Source organism: Drosophila busckii, chromosome X, assembly GCF_011750605.1.
Source record: "Drosophila busckii strain San Diego stock center, stock number 13000-0081.31 chromosome X, ASM1175060v1, whole genome shotgun sequence".
NCBI lineage: Eukaryota > Metazoa > Arthropoda > Insecta > Diptera > Drosophilidae > Drosophila > Drosophila busckii.
Window position 1 is genome coordinate 18,108,964 of NC_046608.1, and position 18,092 is coordinate 18,127,055.

Sequence of the window (18,092 nt, forward strand, 5' to 3'; positions counted from 1 at the left end):
TGCTAATTAACAAATAAAACTCATTTAAAACAATAAGCAATTTATATATAAAAAAAAACACAAAAATTAATTAAATAATCGTAAACATTTTGGACAAGTTTTTTTTTTGTTTTTGGCATCATAATTATGGCAAGACTGTCATATGCATACAAAATGTATATTTAGTTTAAGAAAGTTCTTGCAAAAGTGGTTCAAGTTCTTTTTGGCGTTGCCAGATTAAGCTAAAGCTATTAACTAAAATAAATAATTTTACAAGCTAGCGCCAATAAATATTTAATTTAAGTTTAATTATTTTTAACAAAACAATAAATTAAATAATTAAAATAAAAAATTTAATAAATTAAATAGTGCTGCTCAAAAATTTTCGAAAACAAAATACACATTAAAAAGTTTAAAGTTAATTATTAGAAATAAATGAATATATATAAATATTATGGAATTTGTTTAAAAATGTAAAATATTTTTATTTAATGCTGCGTTTAATTTTTTAAATATGTTTGTAATTTTAACAATTAGCTGTGAAAAATAAACTAATTAGTAATGGATTAGAAATCAATTTATTTAATATATAAAGCAAACAGCGTTGCCAGACAAAATGCATAATGCTAATTGAACTTTGTGGGCAGAGAGGTTAATAACATGGTTTGCCCCCTTGGGCTGCTCATCACACTTGGAGCTGCAACACACCTTAACAGGTGTGTGTGTGTGTGTGTGTGTGTGTGTGTCTGGCTTAATTGTTTATTTGAATTGGTTGGCATTGTTTTGGGCACCTCGTTTATTTGCATTTGCAATGTTTGCTTTATATTTGCAAATTTGTGCGCCTTTTGTTTGCCAGGGATACACAAACATGTGTATAGGGTTACCGCTGTGTGGGTGTTGCACGCTGCAGCGACATTGAAAACAACAGAACACAATGCACAATTAACAATTTGCTGCCACGCCCACTCTGCATTGACCACAATTGAAAAACATTGTTGAGTTCTCTCGCTTTTCATTGCATGTCGAGTCGTCGTCGGCACATGCCCGCAAGCCAATTGTCAATTATAGAGACTATAGAAAACGCCATAGAGCAGCGTAAGCAAGTTAATCAATCAATCAATCAATTACTGTAATAATGACGAGCTGATTTTCTACGATTTGTGCTGCAGCAGCAGCAGCAGCAGCAACAACAAAGCAAAAAATGCCGACAAAGTTAAACGGCACCTGCTGCTGCTACAGCAACAAGCAACAAGCACTTGCCACACAATTGGGCCACCCACTCTATGGCTCAAAATTTATACCCAAAGTGTGCCAGCAGCCAAATGAACTTGAAACCGATATATACATATATATATATTATATTATATTTATAGCTTATATACACTTGAGTGTATATACAATATATATAATGCCTAAGTGGGGTTGGGGTTTGGCACGATTTTGGAAAATGTAAAACACGCACTCAACCGAAATTTATGAGCAGACATTTACATATTTTAAAATGTCATTTTCATGAGTTTTATAGCAGTTTGCTTTCTGTTTTGTTTGACAACTACTTTGGTGTAAGCAAACAAATGCGCTTTGTTTATTGTAGTTGCGCACATAATTTTAATAAAATTTATGTACATGCCAACGTGCATTTAAATTATTTATATATTATAAATTCATTTTTAGTTTTTTTTTAATTTTATAATTCAAAGTGTATCAATTGTTGATTGTGCTAGCATTTTTAATACACTAATTTTTATATTTATAATCATATATATTTTTATTTGAAATTATAGAATTTTATAATATTTTTTTACTATTTTATTGTGTATGTTGATTATTGTTAAATTTTAGCAATTAATTCTTAAATTAAACTACACACATATGAAGAAAAGAATAAAATGCATTGCAAATTGCTAAAGAATTCGGTGGGCATCGAGTATTTATAAATGCTTGCAACATATCCTTGTATCCTGTGCAAGCAACTAAGCAATTTTATTTAAATGAATAATTAAAACGCACCAAAACGTAAAGCACCATAAACAATCGCAGGCAGGCAAATTTTGTCGTATAAGTAAAATTATACAAAATATTTATTATAGTAAATTATTATTATTATTATTACTGTAAAGTTTGCAGGCAATGCAAAGCTCATAATTTATTTGAGCATATCCAAAATTTTAATATTTTTATGCATTGTAATTCAAATATATTTTTTTCAATTTTATAATTGGTCTATTTTTTCATAACTTTTATCTAAAGTGCATAATCAAGTCGTGCAGACGTTGATTTCGAAATTTTTTGTATATTGATTGCCCCGAGCAAAGTACAACGCCCATTAAAAAGACATTACAAAAGTACGTCAAGTACATAATATAATAAACATATGTACACACGCACACACGCACACACACACACATATACATAGCTCAATATGCAGCAAATGATTAAAGGAAGTTCATGTCCAAAAACACAAAATTCAAAGCCAAGTTAGCGGCTGATGTTTGTCCCGTTTTGGATTTCCGCTACAAACAAACAACAACAACAAAATATTAACAAACATCAGCGTACTTAAGTCGGCTGCGCTTTGAATTGAGCAGACATACAGTGAAATTATATTTACCCATTGATAATGAAACGGCAATTAACATTACATGTCCATTGGGCTCGAGCCCATGTCCATAGCTGCGGTCTGTTCATTCGTTCATGACTAAAGTTATGAGTAATTGTTAAATATTTGCGCATCTGCTGCATTATTTTATTATTATTTTTTTTTTTTTTTGACTAATGCAGTTTCTAGCAAACTACAAAACTGAGTAATAAAGCGCAGCCAGCGAGTTCTGCTAAAATTAGTTCCAAGAACTATGGCAAAGCATAAAAAAAAAATATTGTAAACTATTCTATTGTAAATTCACAAAAGCGTTGGCGTACAAAGAAGCACAAATAAAGAGAAAGCAACTTAACAAGGCTGTGATGAATGTTGAATGATTATATATATAAAAAAATGTCAATTTGTTGACATTATATAAAAAATAATTATGCAATAATTATTGTATAATAATCAAAATTAGCACATGAAAATAATGCATTTTAAAAATATATAAAAAAAAGTATAAGTATGCAATAAAAATAAAAAAAATAAATAATTATAATAAAAATTCACGCATGCTCAGCTAAGTATTACTTTTGCTTTAAGAATGCAATAAAAAAGCTATAAAAATTTAAAAAAAATTTAATTTGTTAAAGTTGTAACTAAATTCTTTGTAAATTTATGTAATTTACTTTAAATTTTATATTATTTTGTATAATGAATTATTTTAATTTTTTTCTGGCACGGTAATCATTATAAGTTATATTATAAAAACTACACGGTAATGATTATTTTCCAATTTTTAAGATATTTTTCAAACGTAATTATTATTTTCAATTTCATAAAACTTAGACTATAATCATTATTTTTGATTAAAAAAAATAAGACTCAAAAAAAAATGATTATTAATTATTTGTATATTTTTCTCTCAAAATAAAATTTTTAAATAATTTACAGCTTTTTTCCTCGATATTATTACATAACCTTATAAAAGGACCTATTGAAGCTATTCTTCAGTACTAATTTGTTTCTTCAATTTTAATTTTTAAGTAATACAAGTTTGCCCAACTAAATTATACATTAAAAAAAAAATAGTTTAAATATAGAATTAAATATTAGGAATGTAAGCATGCTCAACTGAATTATGTGATTTAAATTGCATACAATTGTTATAAAAAATTCAAACAGCTGACAACTCTGTTTGATTAGCAAAGCTCTGTCAATGATTTATAACAATTTATAATAAATGCGTTTAGTGCATGACTATAGCTTGTAAATAGTTGTATGTGTGTGTGTTATATGTATAAATTATTTTTTGGCCATATCTTATCAATTCGTGTGCTGCTTTGGCTGAAGGTCTTACAAACTTTAAGCGCTGGTCAGAGAGCCAGTTGCTGCGGCTCTGTAAGCCTAATTAAACCGGAAGCATTAGCCAAGTTGTAACTGAGGCCAGCCAGAGTGTTTGTCGTCTTTGTTGTTGTTGTTGTTGTTGGGCTTAGCTTTTGGGTTAGGTTTGTTTTTTATGTTTTGTTTTGTTTTTTGTTTTTTTTTTTTTTTTTTTGTATCTTGCTGCTGTCACGCCCCGGCCTTTTTGTTATGTTTATTGTTTTTAAATTATAGCACAGGCAAAGCTAAAAACTTAGGTATATATATGCTGGGGCTATAAATTAAAATCAGATGCGCAATTCTACTCTCGCGCGATTTGCTTTTTGGGCATTAGCATTTCGCTCTGTGGCTTTTGACGTCTCATTTGTATGGAAATGTTCCCACTAGCGTCATATATATATATAACTGACTAAATCTGGCTTAAAAGGCAAATGCTGCGTGGTTGTATAATCAACAAAAAAAAAAAATATATTATATATAAATTATATATAAATTGTAAACGTAACTGCTTTCTTCAAAAGGTTAAGGCAGACACTCACTTGTGTGTGTGTGTGCGTGTGTGTGTGCCAATTAGACTTTGTTCCAATTAAACGATTATTATACAATTAGAAGTTGCTGCATGTGTGTGCGTGCGTGTGTGTGTGTGTATTGAGTTTGACTTTTAAGTGTGATTTATGTGCAACGCCCACGCGATCACATGTGTTATCGTAATCGTTATCGCTGCTGCTGCTGCTGCTGTGCGGTCAACAAAGGTCACATAATTTTTCTAATGTTAATTGAATCGAATGTCTGTGCACAGTGGGTCAAAAGCGCGCTGCAGCAGCCGCCTAACTACTAACGGTTAATTCATATTGGCGCTGTGCCAATCAATTTACGTCAAGCGCTTGATTGGAGCCCCAACCTCTTAGACCCCAAAACACACACACAAAAAAGAGCCACCCCACAGCACTTGGCGGGGCGGGTGGGGGGTGGGTTGGGTGAATTAATGAAATTAGACAATCAACAGTCCGCAGTCTGCTGCTGCTACAGCAACAAAAAATTAAAATCACTTAATTAAATAATTTTTAATGTGTTTCTGTTTGTTGCTCTTTATTTTTAGTGCCTGCAGCTTGTTTTTTTTTGTGGAGCAGCTGTCGTTTGTTAATTGCAAAGCAGCCATTCTAAATGCTCATCTTCATTATTTAAATTTCAACTCTAGCTCTCTTTCCGGGAGCACATGACACTTGGCGAAGGCCACACAGCACATAAGATGCGCTAATTGGTTTTAAACTAGTCGTCGATCAATAAACTGTTGAAACTAAACACAAAATTGTGATCAGTCCAAGGTCTTGTCTACAAAATTCTTATGTCAACCAAAACAGCAACAAAAGAACTTTAATCATAACTCATAACTGTTAATGAGCCACTCTCATAAAGTTAAAGCCATAATTTGATGTCTTCATATGCAAAAAGCAACAACAACTGACAATCAAATTAGCAACAAATAGCAGATTCTTTTTTTATTGAGCTGCAAACGCTTAAGACGGAGCCCTATGCATTAGGGTGACTCGTTAGCTAAATATTAAACTACGAAAAATTTGTAGAATATTTTCCATAACCAACTTATAGTTCTAAAATTCATTTATACTCAAATTTGTTTGTAGTATTTTTTTTATTTATCATTTTTTTATTTAACAAAATTTTTTTAATATTTATTTAAGCTAAAATGAGCATAAAAAATGTTAAATTAGAGAAATAAAATTTTTCAGAAAAAAATTTCTACATTGCCTTTTAACATTTTCTATTCGATTTTGTCTTAAAAATCATTTCTACACAAATTTTCTATGTTTTCTATTACTAGAACTTTACTACTTTTGTTTAATTGACTCACCCTACTAGACACTTCGACCAGCTTATGGGAACTGTAAAGCGGCTTGCATTTAATTGAGCCTTAATTTTATGCCAGCCCATTATACAACAAAACATTTTTTATTGCCACACATGCTGCAGCAGTAAAAAATGAATATTGCTAACAATTTCAGTTTTTTATTTTGTAGCTAATTGTTTGCTTAGTTTGTTGCAAAGTTTTTGTATTTATAAAAAAAAAAATACAATTCTATTGAGTTTGTGTGCAAACTAATTTAAATTTCATATAAAATTGTTTGTTAATTCAGTTATAAATATGTTGTAATTTAATATATATTTTTTTTATATTTTTTAACTAATGAAATTGCGCATATTTTGCATTTAGTTATTGAAATTTGTACTTTGACAACTTTGAACTTTAGTTTATTGAAATTGAAACAAATATTTTGTTGTGCTGCAAATTGCTGCAGTTGCTTTATTTTTAGCAGATTTTGCTGTTAATTGCAGCTAATTGGGAATTTTGCACATTTCAATGCACAATTTTGTGAAAATTCACACAAAATAACCAAATGAGCGCTAGAGCGGCACTGACTGACTGACTGACAAACTGAGCTGTAGGCAGATTCAGTGCTTAGCACTTTGGTCCGCAACGCTTTTGGCATTTCAAACAAATTAATGCCCATTAAGCTGGCAAATAAGACGCTTGCAACTTTCAAGAAAAGAATTCTTGTGAGCCAAAAAGCAGAGAAAAAAAAATACAGTAGGACACACTAACGCTGGAGGCTGCAGCAGTGGCGTGGGTGTAGGGTGGGGGGTCCGCGGTTTGCAAGCCAAAAGCCAAATAAACAAAACATTTGCTTTTTTGCCAGAATTTAAGCTAAATTAATGGACACAATACAAACTGCTGGCTGACTGTTGGCTACCTAAACAATTCGCCAGCATAGAATACACTCGTACCCTCCCCCCCCCCTGCAGCACCCCTCTTAGCTTCATGTGTGTCGCTTGTTTGCCTAAAAAATCGACGCCGCTACCTACGCGCATTTGTTTTTAGCGTCGCTCTCTTGGCTGTACACAAAAATATATTTTTGTATATTTTTTTTTGTTTTTTTTTGACGTTGCTGCTGCTGATGAATCATGCGCTGGGTCGTCCGCCAATTTTGGCTGGCGTTGGCTGCCCAAAAGCAATAGCAGACAGCCACTTAATCAATAATCATCAATCGTCTTACACACACAAAATACTTTAGCCTAGGCTGTTCATTGGTGTTGGGTGGGTGGCGGGGTGGGGTGGGGGTAATTGATTGCCATAAGCTGCAATTATTGATGGTCGACGCACACAGCTTCGATTACAGCAAAAAATTTGTTATTAAGCCAAAGACATTGAGCATGGCCGTTATTAATATGCAAGTCTTTAAAAAACACATTAATGCTCATTATTCAATAACTCATTTGTTTATGTTTGTTTATCATTGCAGGTTTCAAACGTTTGTGCATTTAATGGTAAGTCATAATGAAATAAATTTAAGTTAAGTTTACTCATAAATTGCTATAAATTTGGTTTAATTTAAATAAGCATCAAAATTAATTGTGCAATTAGTTTTATTTGTTCAAAATCAATGCATCAATTGAATCTATTATTTAATTAAGCAAAATTTATAGAACTAATAGTAAGAAAATTTTTTAAAAATATTTGCTGCCCATTTTAAATATTTTTCTATCAATAATTAGCAAATTAAATTAATTTGAGCTATGTTTGCAGCTTGGCTATAAATTTAGTTTAATTTAAATAAGAATTGCATAAAATTAAATCAAAATTAATTGTGCATCAATTGAATTTATTATTTAATTAAACAAAATTCAGTTCTATGAATAGTAAGAACATTTTTTTAAAATATAATAATTAGCAAATTAAATTAATTTGAGCTATGTTTGCAAAATGAAAATATTATTTGATTAAAGTAAGAAAATTAATTAGTTAACAGTAAGAAAAAATTATAAAAATAGTTTTCATCAATTATTAGCAATTTTTTTCGTTCAAATAATAAATAAATAATAATATATATGCTTACTTACATTTATGCAGTAACAAGCTGAAAGTATAAAAACAAAATTTGATTAATTTTTGTTAAAATTTGTTAAAAAAAATTCTACTACAAATTTCCATCAGCATAAATATTTGTTTAATATCAATTGTTGTTGTTTTTTGTTTACATGCTGTAGGCCATTGCCCGTTAGCCCATTTCTAACGGCAGCGGCGGCGGCTGACATGTAAACAAGCAAATTTGTGCTCTAAATTTAGTGACACAGCTGCTGCTGTGGCTAGCATATATTGCGTATACGCAGCGTATACACAGCGTAAAGTAAAATCAGAAAGGAAATCAATCAAAGGCAGCTAATTTGCTGCACGCAATCAATTCGGGCGCTACGTCGTTGCTGCGTCACAAGGTGTGGCAAGAGGCAAGCAACAGCAGCAGCAGCAGCAGCAGCAGCTGGTGAGGCAAGCTCTGGGCTCTGGGCTCGTGTGGTGTGAGGCACTCGAGACAAGCAGGCGCCAGTGCTTGTCCTTGTCTCTGTTTGCTGCGTGTGCGCAAATCAATCAGCAAAAGCAAAAGAAAACGCAGTACGAGTAAAAACTAAAGTTAAAGCCAAAAAATGCTTTAACAAGAGCTGAGCGCTTTAGTCTCCAATTAACATAATTGCAAGCTATACAAAAAGTAAATAGAGAGCGAGAGCGAGCGACAGAGTGTGAGCGAGCTAGCATGATAATGTCGGCGCCAGCATTTCCGTTTAATGCGCTACTTGCTTTTTATTCTGTGTGTGTGGCATGTCCATGTGGCATGTCCATGTTTGTCTGACACGCACAATTAAGTGCCACAAGCACTACAAGGATAAGCTATAGCAGTATAGCTATATATCTGTTCAAAATCAAATCAAAATAAAATAGTATAAAATAATATAGAAAATTTATAGCGCTCACGCATGCTCTGCCTCTCGCTCTTGCTCTCTCTCTCTCTCTTTCTCTCTCTCTCTTTCTCTGTTGCTCGCTTTTCATTTTGATTTTCGTTGCTGCTTCGACTATTTCTATTTCTATATGTAGCTCTCACATGTATTTAACGTTTTCACTTCCGTTTCGCCTTAATGCACTTGACCTTCAGCCCAAAAAAAAAAATGTCTGTGCTTGCCGCTCGCTTTGGCATTTCAGTTCTCAAGTTCTTTCCATCACACACACACACGTAATTTGTTGCTATTTTATTTCTAAATTTTTATCTGAGCAGCAGCGAGCAGCCCAAGCGTGCTGAGATTTCCGCTTCAATCGTAGCAGCCAAATTTTCATTTAATTTATGCTGCAGCTATTAAAACTATTTGAACTTAAATTTAGTTAAAACTTTGTTGCAAGGCGCATACATTTTGCTAGTAAATTGCTTAGGACACAGTGTAAATTCCATTAGGATTATATTACCAAGCACACACACACACACACACACAGGGTCGAGGGAAGCCGCAAAAGTTTTGCGCTTTGGCAAATAAAGTAAAAAGAATTTTCCTTTTATTATCCTTGGCAAAACGTAAAAAGTTCAAATGGATTAGGGCCATACGCCAAGAGCGGAAGCCTGACAAGGCGTTGGCCAAAGCACGCACACACACATACATAGCTATAGTTGAGTTTGTTATGCGTGCCAAGTGTGTGTGGCAAGGATATGTGTCAAGGACAGCAAAGCGCCAAGTTGCTTACACATATGTGCGCCTTATATACTTATTGTATATATGTATGTGTATGTAGGCGTGTTTAGCTGCAGTTAACACACACACACACACACACACGCACACACATTTGCTTTGCATGCTGTTGTGAGTGACACACACACTAATTGATATTTTCACAAAAACGTCTGTCATTTTTCTTAGCTGCTGCTTCTTCTACTTCCACATTTTGGCACGACGCACCCTGAAGCGCATAAACTTTCCGCACACGCCCAAAAAAAAACAAAAAAACATAAGCTTAACGCTTATGCAGCTAACAAAGTATAGAAGAGATTAAAGTTGGCTATAAAAATTAATGATTATTTAGACATTTATCAAAAGATAAGCCAACAAACAAAAAAAATATAGATTTAACCTTCGCTACAACAAGTTTGCTGCTTAATATTATCGATACTATCGATACATATTAAAATATGTTACAAATGCATTGAATTTTGCTTAAAAAATTTATAGAAATCAAAACTATTGTTAAATTCTGTTGTATAATTTATTGAAACATATTAGAATATTAGCTATGCATCATATATTGATAGCTAACAAGTTATAGCTGATTTTTAGCTTGGAAATTTACATTACAATCGATATTATCGATCAGTTAGTCAGTCATTATAGTTGATTTGACATCGATGATCATTTATTTATCGATGCTATCGATTATACATTTAAAAAAAACAATTCGTTTAGAATATTATTGTTAAGAAATTGCAAATAATTCGATTAAAATAATATTTTATAGTTGATTTATTTATTTATAGTTGATTTATTTATTTATCGATACTATTGATTAAACAATTCATGCCAAAAGTAATTGCACTAATTCAATTGCAAAATTTAAACATCTGCTCAATGCTTTTTTTTATTTGAATTCAGCCCCTATAGCCGATTGCATACAATTTATGCAATATTTATTTAGAATTCGTGCGATCGTGTTGCATATAAAAGTTCTGTTGAAATAGCCGGAGCGGATATCTGTGGCAAGACGCGTGCACTGCTATAAACAACGACGTGCAGCGTTTTTGGCAACAAATGTTTACGCCCCACACCCCAAGCCAGTACTACAATTCAAATGCTGTGGCTGGCTAACTGGCTGGCTGGTTGTGGTGTCTGCCACAGATGTATGTGTGGCATGTAATTTCCTAGAACATTTGGGCAACGCGCACGCTTCGCTTTGCTTGAGGCCAAGTGTCCAATGCTTGTTTGGCAGCTGTTTTGGAAAGCGTAGGAAACGCCAACGCAAAGTTCGCAAAACTCAACTCTTAAGCAAATGAAATGAAAACGAAAAAAAAGCACAAAAAAAACCAAAATAAAAGTTTGCCTACGTGTGTGTGTGTGTGTGTGTATTATTCTTAACATTTTGGCCGTTTCTCGATGCTCGTTTGCAATAAATAAACACAATAAACAATTTTAATGCGAAATTCCTACATAAAATTTTGATGTTGATGTGCCGCGCCGCTGCTCATTATCATCATCAGCAGCAGCAGCAGCAGCAACAGCAACTGTTGTTGATCATTATGATCTTAATGCTGCTGCCGACTTGAATTACTCTGACAGCTGTCGCATGGCAATGACAGCGTCAAGTTAGAAAAGAAAAGAAAAAAACTCAAAGATACAAAATCTATCTACACATAAAATGAGGTGTGAAAAGCATACTAAATGCCTTTAGCCAAAAGCCAAACAAGAAAAACATAAACTAATTGTACGCGCGTTTTTGATAAAATTCCATACAAAAAGTAGCAGAGAGACAGACAGAGAGAGCGACAGAAAGAGAGTGACAGAGTATACAAACTACAAAGAGTTGGCAAGCAAACTTGTAAATAATAATAATAAATTAAAGCTACATTGCCAGGCTTAGGCTTTGTACACCAACAATAACAACAACATCAATATAACAGCAATACAACAACAACAACATATATGTACACACACACTTAAGCTTTGTACACCAAAAAAAATACACCAACAAAAGTTCACCAACGCACACCAACAACACTACAACAACATATACATACAGTCTGAGGCATTGTGAGCCAAAAAAAAATACACCAATACAACAACAAAAGCTCACCAACGTACACCAACACACACATTTACGCTGATAATGTCAATAATATCACTTGCCTGGCTATAATCAACATAAATCGCTTTGATGTTACACTTGTATTAAGTTTTTGAAATTAATTAGATTTTCTCGTGCCACACACACACACACACACACATACAGAGATAAGCGCATTGTTGTTGCCTCTACTTCCACTTGCTGCTGCTGCTGCTGCTGATAAGACATCTTTTTGACACAAGACACGGCAGCAACAGTTGCCCTGATAAGCTGCAATTGTAATGAAAGTTTTGATTGTTCTGTTTTTTGTTGTTGTTGTTGCTTTGATTAGCAACGTCCTTGCAAAAAACTTGCAACAACAACAACGCAGCGACTTGGACTTTTGCTTATTTAACTGATTAGTGACTAATGTTGACTTTTAGCCGCAGCAAGTGTCCACATAGAGATACGCACTAATGCAAACAAATAAATTTATATGTATGTATGTGTGTGTGTGTGTGTGTGTGCGTATGCAAGATATAGAGATAGGGCCTGGGGCCTACGATTAGTTATGTAGGTACATGTGTACCGCTACATGCTTCATAGATAGCTGCATATGCCATGCGTACACTGAGCAAAAAACTCAAGTTAAAGATTTATATAAAAAGCATACATTTTACATTATACATATTATTTAAAAATAAGCGTTAAACAGTTTTCAGTCTTACTAATGTATAATTAATTTCATTTGCTTTGGCTTAATCGATACTATCGATAAGCAGTTTATTAAGCGCTTGCTTAGCTACTTTTATATATATGAATAAATATAAATATTTTAAAAGAAACTGGGCTTGACTAAAACGCATAACTAAATCTAAAAAATGAAAGCAGCAAGCATTGAGTGTAATCGATGCTATCGATTGCCAAACTTTTGAGCTATAATAATAAAATAATTTGAACTAAAACTAATTTTTAACATTTTTTAAAGTAAACTAGCGTAAGCAGTAAAATTATTTGTATTTTGTAGTGCTATGCCTACGCATTGCGCATTTAAATATTTTTTTTTGATTTATCGCTTATGCTGTAAATTATTAAGCATTTTTTTTCAGTGCATATTTGTTCACTTATTTGTCATATGTACAAACGACATACCTTACGCATGAATTGCTCAACATATTGTAAAGCATTTCGTGTTGCTTTCGATGTTGTAAATTATCGATAAATGCTGCAACTATTTAGCAATTTGGGGACTGTTAAAAAAAAGGTCGTCACATAATGAGCAAAGTTTTTAGGCTCTCAATGCTAGAATATTAGCATAAATTTGCCATTTCGTAATGAATTTCTATTTTCATTTATTTTCATAACGCATTTTCCAAGTGGGTGAGTTGCGTGGCTCTTTCTCTATCTCAAATTTAACGCTCGAAACGTGCGTTGAAATGTTTATAACTGTAAAACTTGCGCGCCACGCGTTCGCCATAAGTTAGCGGCACTTCATTTATATTTCTTTTTCCATCCATTCCCCATTTCCATACCCATTTACACATTTCCATGGGCCATTTCCATAAGCAGTTCGAGCCCAACCCCAGGACATTTTTGGCACAAACGTTTCATTACACAACTAAAAGTGTGGAGTGGGTTGGGCGGGGGTGGGAGCGTTGAAACTTGCGGGCGGTCGCTGCGCTGTATGCGAAATGTGCGAAATTCTTTGGTCAAAGTTTTTCTCGTGCGCGTTTAATTTTTATAACATTTTTATGTGCGCGCCAGTGGGATGTGCATGCCAAATAGTCGACCCCCCACCCCCTCCCCCCATTGCCAGCGCAGCCCCTGCAACACTTAAGTGAATAATAAATTAATTGAATGGGCCACGCGGCCCATTTCTGGCTCCAGAGCTTGCGCGCTCGCTCGTTCGGGTTTCGGGTTCGTCTATGGGTTTCGTATTCGCTTCCTGCGCAAAGTGCGTGCAACGCAGTACAGGGGCGTAGCGCAGAGGGGGCGGGCTTTAGTTCGCTTTGTGTGGCCTGCAGTACATTTGCCAAGTTTTTATGTTAATGGTGCCGCAACTTTTATCACACAAGCGAAGAAAAAAAAAAAAACTTACCCTTATTTTTAGCACCCACACCCCCCTGCTGAGTGCCGCTGCACGCTGCTAATCAAAGGCAAGCAACACATTATCAAAATACTTAATTAAAGTGTAAATTTTGCGACTTTGACCGCCCCCCACCCCCCACTCGATGGCCATTAGTTCGCCCACCCCCACACACACGAATCAATGACACTTAATTAGAAAATAGCTGACTTTGTCTCTAAGCTGCGAACTGACAGCCCGACTGGCAGTCTGGCTGTCGCTTTAATGTGGCAATTTTGTATCTAAGAGATACTTTTAGCCATTGCAGGGCAGCGTCTATCTGGGCTGTTTGCCTTTGGGTTTGTTTGGCTTTGGCCAATGCTTTTAATTAAGCCAAAGCGACAGCGCGCCAGCAGCAACAATAACAATTGCCACACAAACAACAAAAAAAAAATAAAAGCAAAAGAGAAGCGCTAACTACTTTTTGCTAAAGCAAAAAAACAACATTTGGCTTGGCTGCAAATTGATTTAGGAACTTTTGCAAAAAATTTAATAACAAAAAAATAGTTTTTGCGTAGCTTGCAAAAAGAAATTCCTTAGATAAGCGCAGCAAACAGATAATTAACATTGATAACTAACGCTCGCTCTCGCTCTCGCTCTCTGTTCAATTAGTCATGACTGCCACGCCCACTTTAACTCATTTGAACTCAAATATTTTTGACGCGTTTCGTGTGAAATGTATTGTTGCAACTGAGGCACGTACAGCGCGGCAACAACAACAACAAAAGTCACAGACAGCATGATAAAACTTGTTAAATGCTTTTGCTTATTTATTTTATTTTATTTTTTTTTTGCATTTTTAAAATATCATTTGCATGTGTGTTATTCATGCTCTTTCTACAGTTTGCTTTAGCTTTGGCCACGATCCATCGATATAACAGTAACGTTATAATTACGCATATATTATGGTATTATACAATATAATTTAATAGATGCCAAAACGTATAAAATATAAAGTAAAATCTGAATTTAATTCGCAAATTTTGTTGCGGTTTTTTTGGGTATTTGTGAGTCACATGTTGAAATTAAAATATTGCCAGCGTATATATATTGTCATTATAATAAATGTCAGCTCGCTGATTATCGATGAATTGTTAATGCCAAATACAAAATATATCAATAATTGGTGTCTTTGATATATCGATGCTATCGATAGGCATAAATCACAGACAGTTAGTCATTTAAAATGTGCTAACATATATATTGATATGTTTGTTAATCTAATGAGCTTTGATATCGATACTTACTATCGATACAATAGTAAAATATTTTATAAACTAAAGTTTAATGAACTTAATAGTATTCTACTAATTTATATTTATCGATACTATCATTTATATTTAGTAAATACATAAAAATTCATTTTAAATGAGCTACTTTGTTATATATGCTAAGCTTAAAGCTTTAATATCGATACTATCGATACAAATGTGCTACTTTTTATATTTGTTAAGCTTATGATTAATATCGATATTATCAATACACTCATTATATTAGCTTATTATATAAATATATTGGTTTATATTTGCCCCACATATCTTGCAGTTTTTACTGTAATATACCAAACTATTATATATCTATTGATCGTGTTGCAGTCGCACACACTTGAGAGCAATACACAAAATGCCAGCAAATCAACAAATCAGACAAAACCACAAATAACTTCATTACACAAGCTGGCAAAATGCATAACAACAACAACAACAATGAATGGAAAATTGTATTTTCCGCTGTGTGGAATGTTAATGGCTAACAAGAGAAAGAGACAAACGATCGCGCCCTGCTGGGCTAACTGGCTGGCAACTTGTCAATAGCCGCTGCTGTTGCTGCTGCTGCTGCTGCTGTTAATGTCAAACAGCTATCGATGGGCAATTGCCAGTTGGCAGTCAAGCGACTGTCAGCTGTTTGCGCAAGGCCTCACAGCACAACGCTGCGTATGCGCAATGTGCAAACATTGTCGCACTGCCGTGACCTCAAAAGTTCTCTCAACAACGACAACGACAACGACAACGACAACGCATTGCGCCGCCGCCGCCACCACATTTGGTCATTTGGTAAACGCAACAATATTGAAAAAAAAATTAACAAACTTGAACGAAACTTTTGCGTTTTTTCTATGGCGAATGTCAAAAGTTGCAGCCCCAGCACATCAAAGACAAAAAGGCTTTAAAAGCTAACAACGTCCCCTCCCGCCCCTCCCTAAGCCCGCCACGCCCAACACTTAAGGCAGCGGCCAACAAACATGCGAAAGTCATAAATCATAATTCTTTATTCTGGCTTTTCTCATTTTGCGTTTGTGCTCTCAAGTTGTTTTGCCTGCTTTTTTTTTTTGCTTTTATATTTATATTTTTGACTGACTTTCAATTTGCTCAAGTGTATGCCGCACTATGTGCGTGTGTGTGTGAAAGAAAGACAGAGAGAGCGAGAGAGAGTGTGTGCGAGGGGGCTGCAGTTGGGGTGGAGACTACACACGCAAACATGCTCGCGTCCATGATAAATGGACTAAAAGGCAATAGAAATATATTGCACAGCCATAATATGTTAAGCTGCCAAAGCCGCAGAGTACAGTTGCGCCTTTAAAGCATTTGCCAGGCATTTGTTAAGTGTATATAGTAGTAAATATATAGGGCTCGTCGTGCTGGCCTAAAATAAAGATTAGTAATTGTCAGCATTGCTAATTAGATTACATTAATTATAAAGCTTAAGCAAATAATTAAATTACAAATGGCTAAGCTCAATTAATTAATGAAAATAAGTTAAAATAACTATAATAATGTTTATTTTCCATAGTAATATTTTAATAATTGAAAATAATTTAAATAAGCCTCCAAAACTTTTTAAGAATATTTTTACTCAATTACTTCATGAAAATTAGTCAAAATAATTATATTAATAATTCAAAATAATTAAATTAAAGCACAAAATCTTTTTAATAACATTTTTGTTAATGATTTAGATTTAATTGAAAATAAATAAAAATTTAATTAAAAAAAGTAAAAGGTAATTGAAAATTAGTCAAAATAATTATATTAATATTTTAAAAATTGAAAATAATTAACTTAAAGTACAACAACTTTTTAAGAACATTTTTGTTAATGATTAATTTTTTTTAGATTTAATTGGAAAATAAATAATAATAGTTATATTAAAAAAAGTAAAAAGTAATTGAAAAAGGCATCATTTATTATTTTTATATTTATTTTAAATAAGCTTAAGTAACGCCAAATTTGGTATGCCAACATTATTTGCTAATTTATTGCTATTAGTAATTGAAATTGAAAAGGCAACTGCATCATTCATTTATGCAAATTATGTTAAATACATTTTGTAAGCAATTTGTGCGTTTTTCTTTTTGTTTGAGTGCAATTTCAATTGCATTTGAAATTGAAATTAAAATTATAAGGCCTATTAATTGGCCTATTGCATAGCTTGCATATTTGCGCATTTCACCTTCAACTGTGATTGACCGCAACACACGCACACATAGGCACATGCATATAGCTTATATATATGTAGATCAATTGTATAGTTGCTAACTATTAGACAGCGTCTGCATTCAATTAAACGATTAAGCTTTTAATTGAGACATCCACAGCGGCAGACCAACTTTAAGTTTAACCACAGACAGCGACATATATTCATTTGTATTTGTGTGTGTGTGTGTGTGTGTAATTGCAGCAGTGGGTCAGTCAATTGCTCGTTCAGTTGGTCAGTGAGTCAGCTGCTGGCAATGCGCTTATATAAATCAATTTATTTACGTTTACTAATTGAATTCATATTGTTTAATTGTGCTTTTGTTTAACAAAAAAAATAAAGTGCAATAAAATATTAACTTTATTGAAAGCGAAAATAAAATACTTGTAATCTAAATGCAACAATACGTAATAAAATTAAATAAATTTGAAAATAAGCAGTAAGCAGTAAATATAAATTTTGTTTGAAAATTAAATTAAAGTGCAACTAAAAAAAATAAATAATTATAAAATACAGCTAAAGCAATACAATTTATAAATAATATGCATATAAATTAAAAGCAAATTTAATCAATTTGGCAAATAAATATAAAAATTGCATGTTGAATACAAAATAAATTTGCAACTAAAATAAATTAATAATTAATATAAAAAATATAAATAATATGTATATAAAATAAATGCGAAGTAAATCGATTTAAGTTTAATTTAAAAATAGCAATCGAAAATTTACTAAATAAATTTTAATGCAAAACAATTTTAAACTTTTTAAATTACTAGTCAGCTAAAATTATATTTTGTATAATTTTTTGTAGTGTATTTGCTAGTCGCATATGCTAAGTATTTTTTTTATATTTATTTTAGAGCTGTACTTGCTTTTAATTTTACGCTCTTGTCTACAGTTCTCAGCTT

The 18,092-nt window shown here is 33.1% G+C and overlaps 1 long non-coding RNA gene across 1 annotated transcript in view; it reads left to right on the plus strand.

Annotated features, from left to right (window-relative positions):
- Positions 1-18,092, plus strand: part of LOC108606503 — a 30,194-nt gene that overhangs the window by 11,756 nt on the left and 346 nt on the right. The window contains exon 2 of the long non-coding RNA XR_001915455.1: positions 7,261-7,285. This is a non-coding gene — a long non-coding RNA (uncharacterized LOC108606503). The remainder of the gene's footprint in view (positions 1-7,260; positions 7,286-18,092) is intronic.